Source organism: Sciurus vulgaris (genome assembly GCF_902686455.1).
Source record: "Sciurus vulgaris genome assembly, chromosome: 1".
NCBI lineage: Eukaryota > Metazoa > Chordata > Mammalia > Rodentia > Sciuridae > Sciurus > Sciurus vulgaris.
The window spans coordinates 101,810,163-101,831,062 of record NC_136461.1 but is presented as its reverse complement, the minus strand read 5'-3'; the positions used below and the strand labels follow the sequence as shown (position 1 = coordinate 101,831,062).

Genomic DNA, 20,900 nt, shown 5'->3' with positions numbered 1-20,900 from the left:
TAAAACTTGGATGTACAGTAAAAGATAAACTTGGTTAATGAGTATCCCTAATTTTATTTTGTTCTCTTATAGTGGTGGAATGGCAGGGGACTCATTTTGCTGGCCTTCCTTACAGAAATTTTTTTTTTTTTTTTTTTTGGTACTGGGGATTGATCCCAGGTGTACCTGAACACTGAGCCACACCCCCAGCCCTTTTTTGTATTTTTTTTATTGTTGTTGATGGTCTTTATTTTATTCATTTATTTATATGTGCTGCTGAGAATCAAACCCAGTGCCTCGCCCATGCTAGGCAAGCGCTCTACCACTGAGATACAACCCCAGCCCCTGTATTTTATTTAGAGACAGGATTTCACTGAGTTGCTTAGGGTCTCCCTAAGTTGCTGAGGCTGGTTTTGAACTCACCATCCTCCTGCCTTAGCCTCCCGAGCCACTGGGATTACAGGCATTTGCCACCACTCCCAGTCATTAAAGAATCTTTTAATGGGTGAAAGTTCACCACTCCCCACCATTATAGAATCTTTTGTGGGTGAAAGTTCAGTAGGCTGAAACCATGGTAACATGAGAAGTTCAAGCATGGAATATGGACTTTGGTCTTGAAGCAGTGAATCTATGTGGCCACAAGTCTTAGTTTCTAATTAATGAAATTAAGTGGAAGTCTTGATGGAACTTGTAGGAAGGCAGCTTAAATACAGCTCCTGTGTACCTAGAAAACGTACTGTAAGTTATGCAATTGTAATAGGTTTTGTGTTCAATTTAATTTTTTCCCCTCCCTACATTGTAAGTTTCTTAAGTTACTATAATCATTCACTAGGTCTACACCACCTTTTGTGGTGAAGATGTGGAGAACATATGGATGAAACTGAAAAATGTAGTCAGGCTCAGTGGTGCATGCCTGTAATTCCAGCAGCTTGGGAGGCTGAGGCAGGAGGATCATGAGTTCAAAGCCAGCCTTACCAATTTAGCAAGGTCCCAAGGAACTTAATGAGACCCTGTCTCTAAATAAAATATTTTAAAAAGGGCTGGGTCTCACTCCAGTCAGAATGTCAATGATGAAGAATACAAGCAATAATAAGTGCTGATGAAGATGTGCGGAAAAAGGTACACCCATTGTTGGCAGGACTGCAGATTGGTGCAACCACTTTGGAGAGCAGTATGAAGATTACTAAGAAAACTTGGAATGGAACCACCATTTGACCCAGTTATCCATTCCTTGGTTTATACCCAAAGGAATTAAAATCAGCATACTACAGTCACACAGCCAAGTCAACATTTACAGCAGGTCAATTCATGATAGCTAAACTATGGAACCAACCTAGATGCCCTTCAACAGATGAATGGATAAAGAAAATATATATATACACAATGGAATATTACTCAGCCTTAAGGAAGAATGGATTTATGGCATTTGCAGGTAAATGGTTGGAACTGGGGAATATCATGCTAAGTGAAAGAAGCCAAACCCAAAAAACCAAAGGCCAAATGTTTTCTCTGGTAAGTGGATGCTGGTCCATAGTGGGGGGTGGCTAGGGAAGAATGAAGGAACTTTGCATTGTGCAGAAGGGAGTAAAGGGAGTGATGGGGTGATGGGGATGGGAAGGATGGTAGAATGAGACAGACATTATTACCCTATATACATGTATAAAAATATTTTTTTTAAATATTTATCTGGGCTGGGGTTGTGACTCAGTGGTGAAGCACTTGCCTAGCATGTGTGAGACACTGGGCTCAATTCTCAGCACCACATATACATAAATGAATAAAATACAGGTCTATTGACATCTAAAAAAAATAAAAATTAAAAATTAAAAATAATTTATCACTGTCAAAAAAAGATAATGAAAAAATTTTTCAATACCACATATTACTTTACTAAGATTACTCTGAAATCTGAAGTCTTCCCATTTTTCCTGTTCCCAAATGAAATTGATGTGTACTTACTGAGAGTAGAAAAAAATTAAAAAAAAATTTTTCAAAGGGCTGGGGATGTGGCTCACAGGTTAAGCATCCCTGGGTTCATTCCCTGGTACCACAAACAAACAAACAAAAAAAAAATGTGCCCTCTTTCACATTGACTCTTATACTACACCAATCACAGGGAACAATATCCTATGGGAGAAGAGAGACCAGGAATTTGGGGCAATGGCTTTCAATTAACTGAATGGGGACCCATGATGGAGCTGATGGCTAGTGAAGGGCATGTGATGGGCACCTGGGAAGAACATGCAATTTCCAACCAATAGAAGGATAACTCAGAAGGGGTATAAACCAATATCCCCCTCCTTTTTTCTCCAGTTACAGAATAAGGGGAAGGTCGGGCAAATTCTAGCAGCAATCATGTTAAGCCCTATTCTTTTGGTGTGCATTAAAATCATGTAAGGGATATGTCTTTGTTATGTTGGTAAAATGCTGTAAGGAGCTGAAAGTTGACTATTTTTCCTTTTTCTTTTCCTATACTGGGGACCGAACCCAGGCTCTAGAATATGGTAGGTAAGTGCTCTACCACTCTATACTCTTGGCTCTTTATTTATATTTTATTTTGAGATAGGATCTTGCTAAATTGCCCAGCCTGGCCTTGAATTAATGATTCTCCTGCCTTGGTCTCCTGAGTAGCTGGGATTACAGGTATGAGCTACCAATCCTGGTGGCTATTTGTTCTTTAAAAGTCTTCCCTCAGTCAAAAATAGCTTTGCACATCATTACTATTAAAAGAGTTTATAAGGCCATAGCTAAAATAATCCTATTTTCTGATGAGTGCAGTGGCACATGCCTGCAAACCCAAATGACATGAGAGGCTGAGTCAGGAGGATTGTGAGTTCAAGGCCCGTCTGGACAATTTAGCAAGATCCTGTCTCAAAATAAAATGAAAAGGACTGGGGAGGTGGTTCAGGGGTAGAACACCCCTAGGTTCACTTGCCAGTAAGGTAAAAATAAATATTGTTTAATATTCGCCTCTCCATACTTAAAGGCTCATTTAGTGAAGGATTAAGTTCATTTTTTTATCAGAGTTAAAGTTGAAAAGTAAAGTTTAAATCGGGCATGAGTCAGATTGTCTCTTTTAGCTCAGATCCTGGGGGTTGAACTCAGGGCCTTGCACATGCTAGTCAAGCACTGTACCACTGAGCCACATCCCCAGACCCTCTGGTGGTTTTGATAGTAATCTTTTTTTTCTTTTGTTGTTTTCTTCTTGATAGTAATCTTGAGAAGGCTATGCGTGGTAGTGTACGTCTATAATCCCAGTTACTTGGGAGGCTGAGACAGGAGGATCTCAAGTTTGAGGCAAGTTTGAGGCCGGCCTGGACAGTTTAGAAAGACTCTTGTCTCAAAATAAAAAATAACAGAAGGGCTGGGGATGTAGTTCAGTAGTAGAGTGCTTGTCTAGGATGTGCAAGGCCCTGGGTTTAATCCCCAATAACGTGAGTAGCACACACCTCAAGATCAGCTTGAAAAATATTCTGAGAGGCAAGCCAAGTAGTGTGTCTGCATTGTTACATGAGGAGGCTAACAAAGGTGAACCTTGCTTTAAGAGTGAAGACCTTATTCCACCTCGAATATTTCTATTGTTTCAGCCTAGTGAACTTTCACCCACTTAAGACTTTCTTTGAACAGTCTGATCAAAAACAAGGTCTTTAAATGTTTTTTTTTTTTTTTTTCTAGATTATTTACTTACATCCAAACCTTTAGACAAGAGGCCAACTCTCAGTGGTCAGTTTCAAATAGATTAAGTTTGGACTGAAGAGATTAAAAAATTTTTTTATAAATTTCAAATAGACATGTGAATGATGCCAATATGCATGACTTTATCTACTCTTCTCAAGTATTCAAGTATTTCCTCTTTCCCAGGGAATATCTTAGAAGTATAAAGAGAATGACTGTACTGGGTAATCTTCACCCCATCCTAAAGTGAAGAGTGCTGTTGTTTCAGCAGTGACTCACATATTTGGGTTCTTCAGGTGGGCTGAGAAGGAGAAGGTTCAGAAAGTCAGTACAACCAAAAGTGGGCCTCTATTCATGTGGTGCCTAGTCCTTGTGCATCACCGTTGCAGGCTTATCTTCTGCTTTTTCAGTATAGGATCCAGAGTAAAGTTATAAGATGAATGTAATTATTGTCTTCCTTCCACCCCTACAGTGCTGGGAACTGAACCTAGGGTTTCACACATACTAAGTACTCTACCAGTCTATCACTGAGCTACAGCCCCAACCTCCAATTTCTGTCTTAAAATGTCTGATTCTTGAGGGGCATGGTGGTGCACACTTGTAATCCCAGCCTCTCAGGAGGCTGAGGCAGACAATTGCAAGTCTGAAGCCAGCTTCAGCAAATTAATAAGTCCCTAAGCAATTTAGTGAGACCCTGTCTCCAACTAAAAAGGGCTAGGGATTGGGGATGTAGTTCAGTGGTAAAGTGACCCTGGGTTTAATTCCCAACACCAGGGAAAAAAAGAAAAATCCCAGTTCTTATGCTTTCAGAATGTTCCTTTCCAGACCTTCCCAGAGAAAACAAAGTTCAGGATGCAATTTTGTCCATGTAGTCCTTTAGTATTTGAGGAATGATAAGAGAAGAATAAACAGTTTTTGGACAAAATGAATGGCAGAACAAAGAGAAAAGTCTTTGTAAAACTATGTTCGAAAAGATCATTTTGACATCAAACTTTGGATGAAACTATCAAATTAATTGATTTTTTTAATGTCACATTTATATGTAGGATGTTTCCAGAACTCCCAGGTATTTAGAATATAGCCTGAGGCCTAGATCTAAATGAATCGATAGAAAAGCACATGCACTTTGGTTCTTGGGGGGACTTAATTGCTCCCACCTGGTCATTTAACTGTTTGTAAACAAAAGGGATTAAGTGTTTAAACCAGAGTTACTGATATAAGTATGCACAAGAAATGATATGAACAGCAGTCTCTTCAGATGACCTAGAAGACAGCAGAACAGGCTGGAGCTCTTTGCCCCAATAAATAATTCTGAACATTATTGGCAATGATAAAATAGGTAATACTCACTACTTACTGGGCACTATCCTATGTAATGGTTACAAATATTACTCCCAATTTAGGGTTGAAAAGAATGAGACATAGAATAAGTAACTTGCCAAAGGCTAGAAGCAAGCTCAAACTCATTGTCAGACTTCAAAGTTTTGTTTAGTTTTTGTGGCACTGGGATTGAATCCAGGAGCACTTTACCACTGAGCTACATCCCCACTCCTTTTTATTCTTTATTTTGAGACAGGGTCTTGCTGAGTTTCTTAGGGCCTTGCTAAATTGCTGAGGCTGTCCTTGAATTGGACATCCTCTTGTTTTAGCCTCCCAAGTCCCTGGGATTACAGTCAGGTGCCACCACACCCAACAGATCAAATCTTTGAGAGAGTGCATGTGTGGTACTGGGGATTGAACCCAGGACTTCGCACATGCTAAGTAAATACTCTATCATTGTAATACACCCCAGCCCTGAAAGGTCACATCTTTGCTTCTTTTTTTAATTTGTTTATTTATTTTGTGTGTGTAAGTGTGTGTGTGTGTGTTGCTGGTAATTGAACTCAGGGCTTTAGGAATGCAGACAAGCAGTCTGCCATTAAACTACATCCTAGTCACTGGAAGGTAAGATCTTAAAGAACAAAGATTTGCCCTTAAAAAACGAAGATTTGCCTTTGTTACAGATATTTAAAAATATATATCAGATTTCTTAGGTAAGTAAAAAGAGGAATTCCAAACAGGCTTAGGAATAAATATACAGACTTCCAAATCTATTCCTTTAAAGGTGACAATACACTCTTTGGTGTGTTTATTAAGCAGTCAGAGAGTTTAATTCACTAGTCAAATACATAAGCTTTGGCCTGGTTGAACTCCCAGTTCTGGTTCTACAACCTGCCAAGTGTTTAACTTTAGGCAAGTTTATCAGTGCTTAGAACAGAGCCTGGCATCTTGTGAGAGCTATTAAAAAAAAAAAAAAAACAAGCTTGTATTATTGCGCATCTATTCATGTTAGATACTACGTGAAATGTTTAACAAGCAGTACCATTTTTTCCCTAACAGTTCTATGAAGTAGATACTTTTGTTATCACCAATTCATAGATGAGAATATTAAGAGATAGAAAGATGAGGCAACTTGCTTAAGGTAAAAATGGAAAACACAATCTGTTCCATGCCAGACCAGGACTGCAAACACAATTATATCCTGCTAGTCTCCTGAAACAGACAGAACCCTCACTATGCCTGAAAACTTTAGAAGTCAGACTAAGAAGCACACTGACCACAAGCCTATGAAGAAGTTTCAGTGACTCCAAACGGTCCTCCATGGCATGGTCTGTGACTTACTAGGGTGAAGTTCTGATCACTAGCCATATTGTTTTAGAAATCCAGTCTGCTGCTGGGTGCAGTGTGGCTTAACAATCCCAGCAATTTGGGAGGCTGAGGCAGGAGGATTGCAAGTTCAAGGCCATTCTCAGCAATTCAGCGAGATCCAAAAGGGATGGGGATATAGCTCAGTGGTGGAGTGCCCCTGAGCTCAATCCCAAGTCCTGCACACATACAAACAATTCAATCTACTGATAAATAGATTATGAATTCCTAATACATAGATTGTAGATGTATCTCCCAAAGCAGACTCAAGTTCCCAGAGGCTGATATTCAAAATCAAAATACCATTTTATTCATAAAATTATGAATAGAAATAGAAAGAATTACAGGGGTCAACACTCAAGTCCTGTGATCAGCACTTGGGAAGTCAGATGGCCAGAGTAGGTTGCTTACAGAGCACAGAATCAGAAACAAGGGGATCTGTTTGTTTGTAGGAAGTCTGTTTTATGTTATGAATATTTATAAGTCATGATAGAATCAGACTCATCTAACTCTGAATCAGCAATTTACTTTTCTCCAAAATGAGAGGCCAGTGCAACCTCTCACCTATGAACCCTTGGATAAACAGCACCAGCATATGCTCTAAGACCCTCTCTCTTCCTGAGCTTTCAGGGCTCAGCAACCCTGTGCCTGAATGATTATGTTCTTTCTTGAATTTAGATGAATTTTTTTTCAAGTTACAGCACAGTCTTACTGGCCATGGAACTATTCATCCTTGTTACTAAAACTTTGAATAACTATACTTTAATTCATTGTGCATTGATTTTAAGATTCAAATCTGAAAGGGCAACTTTAGTTCCAAGTTCTTGGTGGGGAGTGTTCTCACTGAGTCCCTAAAGTACTGACAGCAACAACTGGGGACAGGACCCCACTGGTGGAAGCTGCTTTCTCATTTCTAAAGGTTTTGCCTATTCGGTTCTCCAGCTTCAGAAACGCAGACTGTCGCCATCAGATTTTCGCCAGTCTACTGAAAACTAAAGGATAACAAACACTGTTTCTGTAGCTACTGAGAGACAGACTGCTTGGACAGAGGTTTAGATGGCTCTGTAGACTCCCTGGCTGTGCCAGCTCTGGGGGAGTCAGTCCACACAGCGTGAAGCAATTTTGTTTCTTGGCTCTTTGCCGTAGATCCAGGCAGTTACAGCAACAGCAGCAGCTCCTACTCCCATGCAGAGCTTCCAGAATGCCTGGGATCTCTGGCTGATAACAACTAGTGAATGAGAAGCTTAGGAGTCCTACCAGTTAGAGCAGCCAAGACTTAGAGGAGGCCAGTTGCTCCTAGAATCTATGGACCCAGGGTCACTACAGAGCTTAAAGTCAAGGTAAGTATGCTCCATTGCCTACATATGCTACACAACACCTTTCACAGCAGATCACAGGGAAGAATAGTACAGAAAACTCCTCTCCTCTCTGTACTTTCAGGGTACAGGAAATGCTGGGGGAGCAGAATTTTTCCAGCACCATTGGGCTGCCATACTGGGAAAGTATAATGAGAATGGAAGCCCCTGCCTTTTGAGGCCCTATTCGCAGATCCTTTTTGCAGGATGGAAAGAATCACAGGTATACCCAAAGCTCCTGTGAACAGAGAACACTGGATACACCTGATCACCTGCAGCCTCACCCCGGAGAGATCTTTCCGTGATGCTGGGAGAGAGGAGTAGGGCTGATCAGGGCAGTCAAACTAAAACTACTGATTCTCTTCACTGAAGGCCAACCAGGTCATTCAAGATACCATGATTTATTAACATATCCCACCTATGTCTAATATTTACACATTAAAATCAATTTTCCACTGGTGTTCAGAGGTTAACTGAGTAGGAAGGCTTGGCTTTGTTATGACTCCAGATTCTTGCAAGAGGTTTGTTTACTGAACATTCCCCACTGTGCACCCCCAACTTGTCTTAATCAGCCCTACCTATTGAGGTAGATTCCAGATCGTTCTCCCATATCTTTAGCTTGGCACAAGCCTCTGATCCCTCTGCTGTGGAATCTAAAAGCAGGGAGATGGCCAAAATAGGCAGTCAGGGAAGAGCACAGGCATTCCTATTGCATCTGCTCAGTCTCTCAGCAGTCCTCATGTCAGGGAATCTCTCTGGGTTACAGGATGGGGCCAGAGTCACCCCTTCTCACTCCCTGCGTGAAAACAGGATGGGACATAGTGCAAGGTTTCTCAGAGGCTGTCTGCTGAGTGCTGAAAGTCAGAGATAACCGTTGTTGAATATGGGTGTTCTCCATGGCTCCATTCACCAAGTAATTCCTCAGAGGCATTCCCTGGGTTGGTTTGAGCTAGTTGAATGACTATGCTCCCAAGATTCCTTGACCTTTCTCTGGATGTCACTGGCTTTTAGGGAAGTAGCCATTCATTACTACCACAGGTAATTGCTATTGTTTTGTTGTGTTTAACCACTTAGCTAGCATATAGAGTGTACTTGTACAAGAGCAGGTATCACTTTAGCAAGCCTTGGTTGATTCACTGATTGAATAGCTGATTTAAAAACATTTTTTGAACATTGGTATGGTGCAATGCACCACTTGATGAGAAGAGGAAAAAGAAATAAGAAAAGAAAAGATGGGTGTGGTGGCACACATTTGTAATCCCAGAGACTCCAGAGGCTGGGGCAGGAGGATCACAAGTTTGAGGCCAGGCTAAGCAACTTAAAGAAACCCTGTCTCAAAATAAAAAATAAGCCAGGTGTGGTGGTGCATGCCTGTAATCCCAGTGACTTGGGAGGCTAAGACAGGAGGATAGCAAGTTCGAGGCCAATCCCAGCAAATTAGCGAGGCCCTAAGCAATTTAGTAAGACCCTGACTCAAAATAAAGAGGACTGGGCTGTTGCTCAGTGGTAGAACTCCCCATATTCAATTCCCAATACTACAAAAATAAAAATGTAAGTAAATCAAAATTAAAAAAAAAAAGAAAACAGAGTTGGACATGGTGACTTAAGACAGCAATACTTGCTATTTGGGAGACTGGCAGGAAGATTCCAAGTTCAAGGTCAGAAAACTGGGCAATTTAGTGAAACTGTCTCAAAATTTTAAAAAAGGGCTAGTGGCAGAGCACTTGCTTAGCATGTGTGAGCCTCTAGGACCAATCCCAAGTATCACAAAGAAAAAGAAAAAGGATTCTCTACTTCAGAAATAAATAAATAAATAAACTCCCCCTCCCCCTTTTTATCATGCTGAGGATCAAACCCAAAATCTCATGTGTATGCTAGATGAATGCTGACCTGTAGCCCCTAGGAAGTTATATTCTAACAAAAACATAAGTGCACCCAAATCCCTGTAACATAAAGTGAGGATAGAAAAAGGACAGGTCACTACTGTAGTTACTGCATCTAGTTAAATTGAAGGAGAGCATTTTCATTTACCAGGCCACCAGGCAGATGCTTGTTGATCACTGAGGTAGCCTGATTCTGCTGTGCATGAAGCCAACACCAAGGTTAATAAAGGCGATTGTAACACATTAAACACCGCAAAGTAAATACTTAGTAATGCCCTATGTGCATGTATCAGGAGCTCAGTGTTTAATCCCTTTCTTTTAAATTAGTAAAATGGGTTGACTGCCAATCACTTCCCTTTAATAGCAAGAAAAGCAGAAGTTGCATTTCTCTTCCCTGTTCCTCAGGGCAACTAGTACAAGAACAAACAGGGTTCAGTACCAGGAATAAAGTTGACTCATATGCTTAGGCTTTCTCTCCTTTTAGAACACATTGATTGAAGACTTGGAATGGGATGACATTCATTCTCATTGGGCAACAGATGAAGTGGCCAAAGGAGAGTAGTAGGAAGGCTACAGGGAATATGAGGTAAAGAAATAGGAGGCAGTGGCTGCTGCACTGTTTTTTGTTTTGTTTTATTTTGAACCCTGGGGTGCTCGACCACTGAGCCACATTCCCAGCCCTTTGCATTTTTTATTTTGAGACAGCATCTCACTAAGTTGCTTAGGGCCTCACTAAGTTACTGAGGCTGACCTTGACCTTTCCATTCTCCTGAATTGCTGGGATTTATTACAGGAGTGCACCACCATGCCCTGCTATTTCATGGTTTTGACAAAGCCTCTTCATCTCAGAAGAAAAGACTATTCTTGGAAGATTATATTTCAAGCAGAAAGCTGAGAATGAATAGAAATCATACATATTCCCAACATCCTAGGAAAAGGGAGCAAGCTATAATAATAAGAATAGTATCTTTGAGACCAGTAACATGGTTCCTAGATCTAGAAAACTTACAAATTCTACAGAGGGCCAGGCATGGTGGCCAGGGGCTCAGGAGGCTGAGGCATGAGGATCTCAAGTTCAAAGCCAGCTTCAGCAACTTAGCAAGGTCCTGTCTCCAAATAAAAAGTAAAAAGGCTGGGGATGTGGCTCAGTGGTTAAGTGCCTCTGGGTTCAATCCCTGGTACTCCACCCCCTCAAAAAAATATTCTACAAAGTATAAATTCTAAAAATTAGCAGTAAAGAGAGGAGGTGAACCTTTCCCAAGACAGGAGTCTTAGTGGTGCCATTGAGTAACCTCAGGCCAAGAGACGAGAACTAAAACTCAGGAGAAGTAGCCCAAGGTATATGAAAGATTTGTAAGGGGTAGAGACATGTATTTTCCATAAATTGACTCTAAAAATGGTGACATGAGCCAGCATGGTGGCACATACCTGTCACCCCTGCGGCTCAGGGGGCTGAGTTCAAAACCAGTCTCAGCAACTTAGCAAGACCCTGTCACTAAATAAAATATAAAACTGGGCTGGGGATGTGACTCAGTGGTTAAGAGCCCCTGAGTTCAATCCTTAGTACCAAAAAAAAAAAAAAAAAAAAAAAAAGTGGTAACATGAAGGAAAAAAGGGAAGAAAAAATATAAAATGAACTCTTTGCTTCCTTCATAGGAGTAAAATTGATGTCTCCCTCCAGTGAGTTCTTACACATTTTTTTCCTTTCTTATCTCTTCTCCTGTTCATAATTGTCACTGAAGCCTGTATTCGCTATTTAAATATTCATATGTTTGTTAAATAAACTATATCAACTCAAAGGCAACAGTCATGTTTCATATTTTGTTGGCAACTATCTCAGTGCCTGCTCTTATTAAGTCTTTAAGAAATGTTGTTTGATTTGAAATTATAGGAGATTTGGACTTTAAGGGTCAACAGCTGTAAGGTCTGGCAATCCATAGGTCTGGCCAAGAATTTCCACGAGGCAAAGCAACATTTGGCAATGACAAGGGCATTCCAGTGAAGTGAAGAGGAGTGTCAGATTTTGCAATAGTTCTGCAAATAAAACAGATTTTCTGGAGTGGCTGGGTTCTTTGAAAAACGTGCTGAATGTCTGGGTCCTCACCTTTACAGACATCATATGAGATATTATCTCTTACCAGATTTAAATAGGAAGAGGTGACATTAAAAAAATTTACAAGCATATATGGCATTATGCTCGGTATTGGGCATGTAGAATATTTCAGAAAGTAAGACACCATGACTGCCCTTAAGCTTAAACTCTCAACGGGGGGTCAATATGCCTGTATAAAAAATAATCAGAGGATGATGTTAATTTTATATTGAATTACAAATTAAACATGGCAGCATTGCTGTCCTAAAGAAGGAAGCCTTGAGATCGGTCTTGGGAGTCCCCAAATTTTTATAGAGCTTTGCTCCTCTATCTTTCAGACATTTGAAACATAATAAAGCTTATTGTTTTAACCCCTCACTCCACCCTTCCCCACCTATTAATAATGCAAGATAGCATTTCATTTGCCTGGTATAAAAGTATGCCTCATATCTCTCTATCCTCTAAACTTGGATCTATAATCCTAACTTGTGTATTAAGATCTACTTCAGAGTTTGGGGTGTAACTCAGTGGTAGAGCACTTTCCTAGCATATGTGAGGCACTGGGTTCAATCCTCAGTGCCATATAAAAATAAATAAATAAAATAAAGGTGTCCATCTACACCTAAAAAAAATGAAAAGAAAAAAAAAAAAAAAAAACAACACTTCATTTCATGAGCTTTAATTCTCCCTACTGGAAGAACATGTAGACTAAGTCCTTTTCAGAGTCTCAGTCTCAGTGGTAATCTGGCTTTGGTATGTGTGTGTGTCGGGGCAGGGGTGGGACAGGGGGAGTATTCTGTCTTAAACTTAATTAACTAGTACTAGATTTCTTGCCAGTAACTTCTCCTATTAATAAAGTTACAGCTCCCAAAACTAGCTCCTTGTTATTAAGTGTCTCTGATTTCTATGGCCAGATTTTTTGAATGCCAATTTTCTGTGCAGCTGAATCTGTACAAATTGTCTAATGCCTGTTTAGATCAATACCCTGAATTCTGGATTCATTTTGGACATTTTAGCCCCAGGACCATGGCAGAAAGTAAGTGTGCCATGGTCCTGGAGACAAGTTCTGGAACGAGTCACAGGGAAAGCAGTACAGTAGTAGCCTAAGGGTCTCTTATCTCAAGTGAGTCTGGCCACACGGCAAGCTCTGTAATGTGCTCCTAGTCATCGACTTTTGTTTATGATACAAAAGGTAGTCACAGGTTTATGCTTCAAGGTGTGAGGCAATGAAAGGGGTATTTCAGAAAGGAAGGAGGAGGAGGAGGAAATCAAGAAGAACATCTTAGGATAGATTAGGTAGCAAGGTAACCATAAAGTCATTATACACCTTAACATTTATATCAGATCAAATGAGATACAGCATGCCAAGTACCCAGCTCAGCTCCTGGGACTCAACCTTCTGCTTGCCTAGAGATTTTACAATTTACAAAGTCCTTTTGTATACATTGACCAAAAACCTTCTGAATCAATTATGTCCCCCCAGTAGTGACTTGACCCCTCCAAAGTAGCACACAAGAAAAACTGCAAGGCTGAGAGTCATACTAACATCTTCAGATACCAAAGCCAGTTCTTTTTTCTCTTTATCCTGGATCCTTCCATGATCTTGTCCTAGATTTAAGAGTGTGAAGGCCTGTATTAGTGCCGACAGTGGAATGGAAGTGAAAGAATGACCTGTGAGCTTCGGGGTAGCTGAAATTCTAGGGGCCTTATCACTGCATATCCTTATTTGTGAAAGAAAAGTACTACATTTATTTACTCCAAGACACATACATTGTATTATATTTTAAAATCTCTCTTTTTTTTATTTTTGTAGTGATGGGGATTGAACCCAGACTCCCAGGAAGCACTCCACCACCAAGTTACATTCCCAGCCCAACATCTCTTAAATTGAGTGGTATCTTACAATGGATGGTGTTTTACAGCCCTGCCCAGAAATATAGTTTGGTTGTTTGTTCATGCACAAATTTGGTCACTATTATTTCTGATAAAACAGAAAACTGAAACCCATGGACTTTAAGTTTGTTGCCTTAACCAGTTGTGGAAGGAATGAATCCTATTGTTGCCTGAAAACCTTCCATTGACACCTTCTATGATCAAGAAAGCACGGGCATCAAAACTTGAAGAATGGAGGCAGAGTGCTTGCTTAATACACACAGGCCCTAGGTTTGATCCCCAGTACCACAGAAAACAAGCAAGCAAGCAACAAACAAAAACATGGGTGCCAGAGGCTTGTAAGAAAACCTCAGGAAAAATGGAGACCTGCCTGAGGAATGTGAAAACCATTCAGTGGTTTTTGTTTCTGTTTTTGTTTTTGGTACCAGGAATTGAATCCAGGGGCACTTAATCACTGAACCACATCCCCAGCCCCCACCCCCCTTTTTTTTTTTAACTTTGAGACAGGGTCTCTCTGAGTTGCTTAGGGCCTTAATAAGTTGCTGAGGCTGGCTCCTCCTCAGCTCCCGAGATTCTGGGATTACAAACATGTGTCACCATACTTCACCCCGGAGATGTACCTCCAGTCCTTTTGTTTATTACTTATTTTTGATGGGATTTGTTGTTATATATTTGTCTGTGCACATGAAATAATAAAATAATTTGGCCAATATCCCTCCCTGAGCTCAGCCCTTTTCAATTTTTATTTTGAGTTAGGGTCTCACGAGTTGTAGAGGCTGGCCTCAAAATTGTGATCCTTCTGCCTCTTTCTCCTGAGTTGCTGGGATTACAGACATGCACCTCCTCAACCAGCATCATCAGAGCTCTTGATGGCACTGGTAATACTGTGCTGAAAAATACTGACATGGATGACTCAGAGTCAAAAGTGATTCAAAGTGAATCAGACCAGGTACACTGGCACACACTTGTCATCCCAGCTATTTAGGAGACTAAGGCAGGAGAATTGTGAGCCTTGCCAAGTTAGCAAAATCCTGTCTCAACTAAAAAAAAAAAAAAAAAAAAAAAAAAAAAGAGCCAGGCATAGTGGTGCATGCTTATATCCCAGTGGCTTGGTGAGGCAGGAGGATCCTGAATTCAAGGTCAGCCTCAGAAATTTAGTGAGGCAGAGCTGGGTTTGAGGTTCAGTGGTAGAGTGTTTGCCTGGCATGTGCGATGCCCTGGGTTTGATCCTCAGTACCACATATAAATAAATACATAAATAATAAAGGTTCATGGACAACTAAAAAAATACTTAGGAAAGAAAAAGAAAGAAATTTAGTGAGACGCTAAGCAACTCAGTGATATCCTATCTCAAAATTAAAAAAAAAAAAAAAAAAAAAAAAGAGGGCTGGGCATATGGCTCAGTGGTTAAGTACCCCTGGATTTAATCCCTAGTACAAAAAAAAGGGCACTGGGTGTAGCTCAGTGGCAGAATGTCCCTGGGTTTACTCCCCAGTAAAACATACACACACAAACACAGAGTAATTCAAGTCAGGCAATGTAGCACATGCCTACAATTCTAGCTACTTCGAAAGTTGAGATAAGTAGGATTGCCAAATTCAAGTTCAGATTGGGTAATTTAGGGTGACTGTCTCAAAAACCAAATCAAACCAAAACAAAAGAGAAAAAGGAATTCAGAAGACAAACTCTGAATATAAAGACATTTAGAGCTACCTAAACTTAGTTATTTCCTTTATATTTTCCTTTCATTAATGCACAAGTGTGATATATGATAAAAGTCAAAAACTATAAGACTGGAAATGAAGCTCAGTGATAGAGTGAATGCTTAGTGTTCATGAGGCCTTAGTTTTGATCCCAGCAATACACACACAAACACACACAAATTAAAAATACAATGTGTACAAATATATTTTAATAAGCCCTTTCAATAAGGACTGAGTGATAAAAAAGCGTTGTGTCATAGGTTAACTTACAGAATTTTTTTTACATGCAGTTATGTCTTAGATTCAATGAGAATAGGCATAAGTGTATGAATGCTTTACAGTTTAAATAGTTAGCTCATTTGGGGGGCTGAGGATATAGCTCGATTTGTAGAGTACTTGCTTTGTATGCACAAAGTCCTGGGTTCAGTCCCTCAACACCACACACACATACACACACACACACACACACACACACAGATAGTTCATTTTGATCATCAATAACCTTGTGATATTAGTAGCAAAACATCATCCTCAATTTTACCTATGGAAAAAATAAGCCAGATTGAATAACTTACTCAAATACCATAGAGTCAGGATCTAAGGACACATCCGAGTTTTGTCCTCTAGAATAAGCCTAAAATCCTTCTTCCCTCTAAAATTTTAAGGTTTGCATCAATCTTAGAACTAGTGCTTTAAAAAAAAAAAAAAGAAAGAAAGGAACATATCTGGTGAGATTGAATATAACCGTTCAGAATGAACATGGAATATGCCTCCCTCTTGGCCAGAAAAGTGAATTTTCAGGATTTTAACAACAAATCAGTATTACAAACAGCCTAGTACTGTGCCTAGTAATAAAAAGTATTAAGTAAATAAGAGGAGTTACATTACTAAGGGTAATTGCAGCCAAACACTGAATTCTCAGTGGCTTAAACAACCAAAATGTATATGACACACATGTATCTAGTAGGTTGGCAAGCAGTTTAGTTGAGTGTTGTTCTGCTCCTTACCTTTACTGCTGTTATGGTCTGAATGCCCGTATTCCCTCTGAAATTCATGTTGGAACTTCATCAGTGTAACAGTGTTAAGAGGTGGGCCTTTAGAAGGTGATTAAGTCATGTACCCTTGTGAATGGGGTTAATACCTTATAAAAGAGACTTCACATAGGGTATCCCCCTTTTGCCCTTCTATCCCTTCTGCCATGTAAGGACAAGGAGCCATCTTGGAAGCAGAGTCCCAGCCCTTACCAGACACCATGCCATGGTAATTTATTTCTATACTTCTCAGTCTCTCAGTCTCCAGAACTGACAAATAGATTTTTTTTTTTGGGGGGGTGCGTACTGGGGATTGAACCCAGGGGCACTTAAACACTGAGCCACATCCCCAGCCCTGCCCCTTTTAAAAAATATTTTTAGTTGTAGATGAACAAAATACCTTTATTTAATTTATTTATTTTCATGTGGTGCTGAGGATTGAACCCAGAGACATACACATGCTAGGCAAGTGCTCTACCACTGAGCTTCAACTCCAGCCCCTCCAGTCCATTTTTCAATATTTTATTTAGAGACAGGGTCTCACTAAGTTGCTTAGTGCCTCCATAAATTGCTGACCCTGTCTTTGAACTTGTGATTCTCCTGTCTCAGCCTCCCCAGTGTGTGCTACTGCGCCTGGTGACAAATAGGTCTCTTTGCTTTTTTAGTAACAGGGATTGAATTTACGGATACATAATTACGGAGCCACATACCAGTTCTTTTTTTTTTTTTTTTTTTTTTTTTTACTTTATTTAAAGACAGGGTCTCGCTAAGTTGCTGAGACTGACTTTGAACTCGTGATCCTCCTATCTCAGCCTCCTGAGCTGCTAGGATTATAGGCATGTGCTACTATGCCTGGCTGACAGATTACTGCTATTTCTTAATTACTGAGTCTTGACTTTTTTTTTTTTTTTTTTTTAATATCAGCACAACCAGACTAAGACAGAAATTTCTATCAAGAGTGGCATGTTGCAGAACCAGGCATAGTAATGCACACCTGTTATCCCAGGAAATCAGAAGGCTGAGGCAGGAGTTTCACAAATTGGAGGCAGTCTAGGCAATTCAGTGCGACTCTCAAAAAATAAAAGGGGATGGGATGTAGCTTAGTGGTAGTGTGCCCCTGGGTCCAATCTCTGGTAACCCCCCACCCACCCACCCTCTAACACACAAAAGAAAAAAAGAAAGAAAAAAAAAGTGGTTTGTTGCTAATAAATATCAAAACTGTGGAAGCAGCTTTGGAACTGGGCAATGTGTGGCAGCTGAAAGAGTTTGGAGGTGCATGCTATAAAAAACCTAGATCACCCCGAACAGAGCATTAAGGACAATTCAGGTGACAGCTCAGAAGATGAGAGCTGTAGAGAAAGCCTAAATCTCCTTAGAGATTACTTAAGTGATTGTGATAGAACACTAGTAGAAATACAGAAAATAAAGGTTGTTTTGATGAGGTCTCGGAAATGAAAAACAAGGCTCTGGAAACCATTCTTGTTATAAAATGACAACGAATTTAGCTGAATGCTTTTTGGAAGGCAGAACTTGTGAACAAAGACACTAGGATATTTGAAGAAATCTCTTGGTACTGGGGATTGAATCCAGGGGCACTTAATCACTAAGCCACATCCCCAGCCCTTCTTATTTTTTGAGACAGGATCTCATTAAGTTGCTTGGGGCCTCGCTAAATTGCTGAGGCTAGCCTCTAACTTGCAATCCTCCTGCCTCAACCTCCTGAGGAGCTGGGATTACAGGCTTGTGTCACCATGCCCAGATGATGGAAAAAATATCTAAGGAAAGTACCGAGGAGGCTGCATGCCTGCCTGGCTTCTTTTTTTGTGTGTGTGTGTGGCGCTGGGGCTTGAACCCAGAGCCTTGTGCATGCTCGGCAAACGCTCTACTAACACCTATATTCCCAGCACTGCCTGGCTCCTTTTGACTGTTTACAGTGAGATAGGAATTTGGGGATACAGAAAAGGGAAGGAAAGATAAACTGAACCACTGAAATGCAGGAAACGCCCATGAACCTTTGGAACTCCTAAGCAACCCAGCCCACTCCTTTGGCCCGCACCCTTGACCCATGCTCCTACCTGCAAAACATGAGGGCAATACCCAAGCACAGGAAAAACTGACATGAAATTGTGTAACTCTAGCCTGATTCTATTTCTAGTCCAGCCCCTAACTACTGTCCCTCTACAAATATTAACCCCCCTCCACCAAATGTTAACACCCATACCAAGGGGTTGCTATTTGTCTATCCGAAGATAGCCCATATTCTCCCTTGAAGGTATATTCCTTGTTTTACCCCAAAAGCCACTAATTCTTGAGATAGCCCACATTCTCCCTTGGGTGTGTTTCTCCTAAATAAACCTTTGTATCTCTGACTGGTACATGCTAAAATTCTTTTCTGTCACGTATGCCGAACTCCCTGCTTTCCTCAATCGAGGTCCCTTCAGACCTCCTGTGACAATAGTAAAATGTAAGGATAAAAACTTAAAGATAGAATTTAAAAAGGAAGCAGAACTTAAATATTTGGAAAATTCTCAGGTTGGTCAGGTTGTAAAAGCCTGCTTGAGAGAGAATACCAAGGGTTTGATCCCAACAACCATTTGATAAGGAGATTAGTATGGCTAGAATGAGGCCAAATGCCATTCATCAGGACAAAGGAAGAATGACTCTGAGGCATTTCAGAGATTTCTGAGGCTGCCAGTGGCATCACAGGCAGAGTGCTAAGGCCTTGAGGGCAGAATGGTTTTGAAGGGGAGGCCTGTGGGCCATGTGGGGCCTAAAGGCTCTGCTCCCTGCATTCCACAGCAACACTCCTCAGCTACCCTAGCTGTGGTTCTAGCTGGCCCAGGTGTGGCTCATGCTGCCCTTCTAGAAAGTTAAGTGATAAATTTTGGCAGTGTCCTTGTTGGGCCAACTAGGTATGAATGTGGAGTAAAAGAGTTGTGGAGGTTGCTGCCTCCACCTAGATTTCAAAAGCTGTCTCCGAGAGCCTTGAGTCTCAGGCAGAGAACTGAGTCAGGGGCACGGCAGCCACAGAGACCCCCACCAGGACAACGCCCAGCAGAGCAGTGGGGTCAAGGCCACTGCCAACAGCCCCTATAAGAACAATGTTTAGAGGGGTCAAAGGAGCAAAGCTACCTCTGAGACTCCAAAACTGTAGAACCATGTGATGTAACACCAGTTTAGAGAGGCAAAGGCATCCAACTCTAACCACCCCCACCCCCGCCCCCCCGCCCCCAGATCTATAGCATGCGCTGCACCCAGCGAAGCTGAGGAGGTTTGGCTGCCTAGGGCCTTGGGAACCCAACCTGTGCTCCATTGTGTCCAAAAAGTGGGACATAGTGTCAAAGAAGATTGTTATCCAGCCTCAAGGTTTAATGCTATTTGTCTTAGTGGGTTTTGGACTTCTTTGGGACCTGTTATCCCTTCCTTCTGTCTGTTACTACTTTTTGGAATGGGAATGTCTCTCTTGTGCCTATCTTTTGGAACTACACAACTTGCTTGACTTCATGCTCACAGTTGGAGAGGAATTTGCCTTAGGATTAATCATATCCTGAGCCTCCTGTGATTTAGAAGATATTTGGATGAGACTTTGAACTTAGACCTTAAGGCTGATACTGAAACAAGTTAAGACTTTTGGGACTACTGGGATGGAATGAATATTTCATATGTGAGAAGGACATCGATTTTGGAGGACCAGAGATAGAATACTATTGTTTGAATGTTTATGTCTCCTCCAAAATTCATGTTGAAACTTAATCCCCACTGCAAGAGCATTAAGAGGTGGAGCCTTAGGTGGTCATTAGGACATGATTCACTAATCATGAATGGATCAGTGCCTTATAAAAGGGCCTGAGAGGGCAAGTTTGTTCCTTTGGTCCCTTCTTACATGAGGACACAGCATTTGTCTCCTCCAGAAGATGCAGCAATAAGGGGCTGTCTCAGAAGCAGAGAGCTGCCCTTAACAGATACTAAAACTTCTTCACCTTGATCTTATACTTCTCAATTTCCAGAATTGTGAGAAATAAATTTGTATTATTTGGAAATTGCCCAGGCTCAGGTATTTTATTTTAGCACACAAATAGATTAAGAGGTTCAGTAACCAAGATGACTCAGACTATACCTTGAAACTGAACCAAGTGGAACATGTAAACCTCTGAGGTTGTTGACAGGGGAAAAGGTTAGAGGGAGCACATTAATTTATACTTCCTCAGCCTGAAAAATGATACATGTTACTTCCTTCCCAGGTCACTAGCCAGCTGTAATCACATGATCCCAACCTAACTGCAAGGGAGGCTGGGTAAAGCAAGGAACTGTGGAGTATTTGGTGAGTATAGTCTATGCTATAGTAGTCCTTTAATTACTTTCTTAAGGGCAAAAATTTGTGTTATTTATTAATATTTCCATAAATCTAGAAAAGTACCTGATGTGGTGCTCACCAATAATTGTTAAATCAAAAATCAATGAGGGGCCAGGGCTGGGGTTGTGGCTCAGTGGTAGAGTGCTCGCTTAGCACCAGTGAGGCCCTGGGTTCCATCCTCAGCACCACATAAAAATAAAATAAAGGTATTATGTTCACCTACCACTAAAAAATAAGTATTTTTTAAAAA

The 20,900-nt window shown here is 40.8% G+C and overlaps 1 long non-coding RNA gene across 2 annotated transcripts; it reads left to right on the top strand.

The window, feature by feature from the left end:
• The first annotated feature begins 6,916 nt into the window (after positions 1–6,916).
• LOC306658812 lies at positions 6,917–20,622 on the top strand. Of its 2 annotated transcripts, none has more exons than XR_013763155.1 (3): positions 6,917–7,679; positions 7,780–7,917; positions 20,538–20,622. It is a non-coding gene; the product is annotated as an uncharacterized lncRNA (long non-coding RNA). The 2 variants fall into 2 exon arrangements; XR_013763156.1 differs by lacking the exon at positions 20,538–20,622 and adding an exon at positions 13,483–13,967.
• Positions 20,623–20,900: the final 278 nt, after the last annotated feature.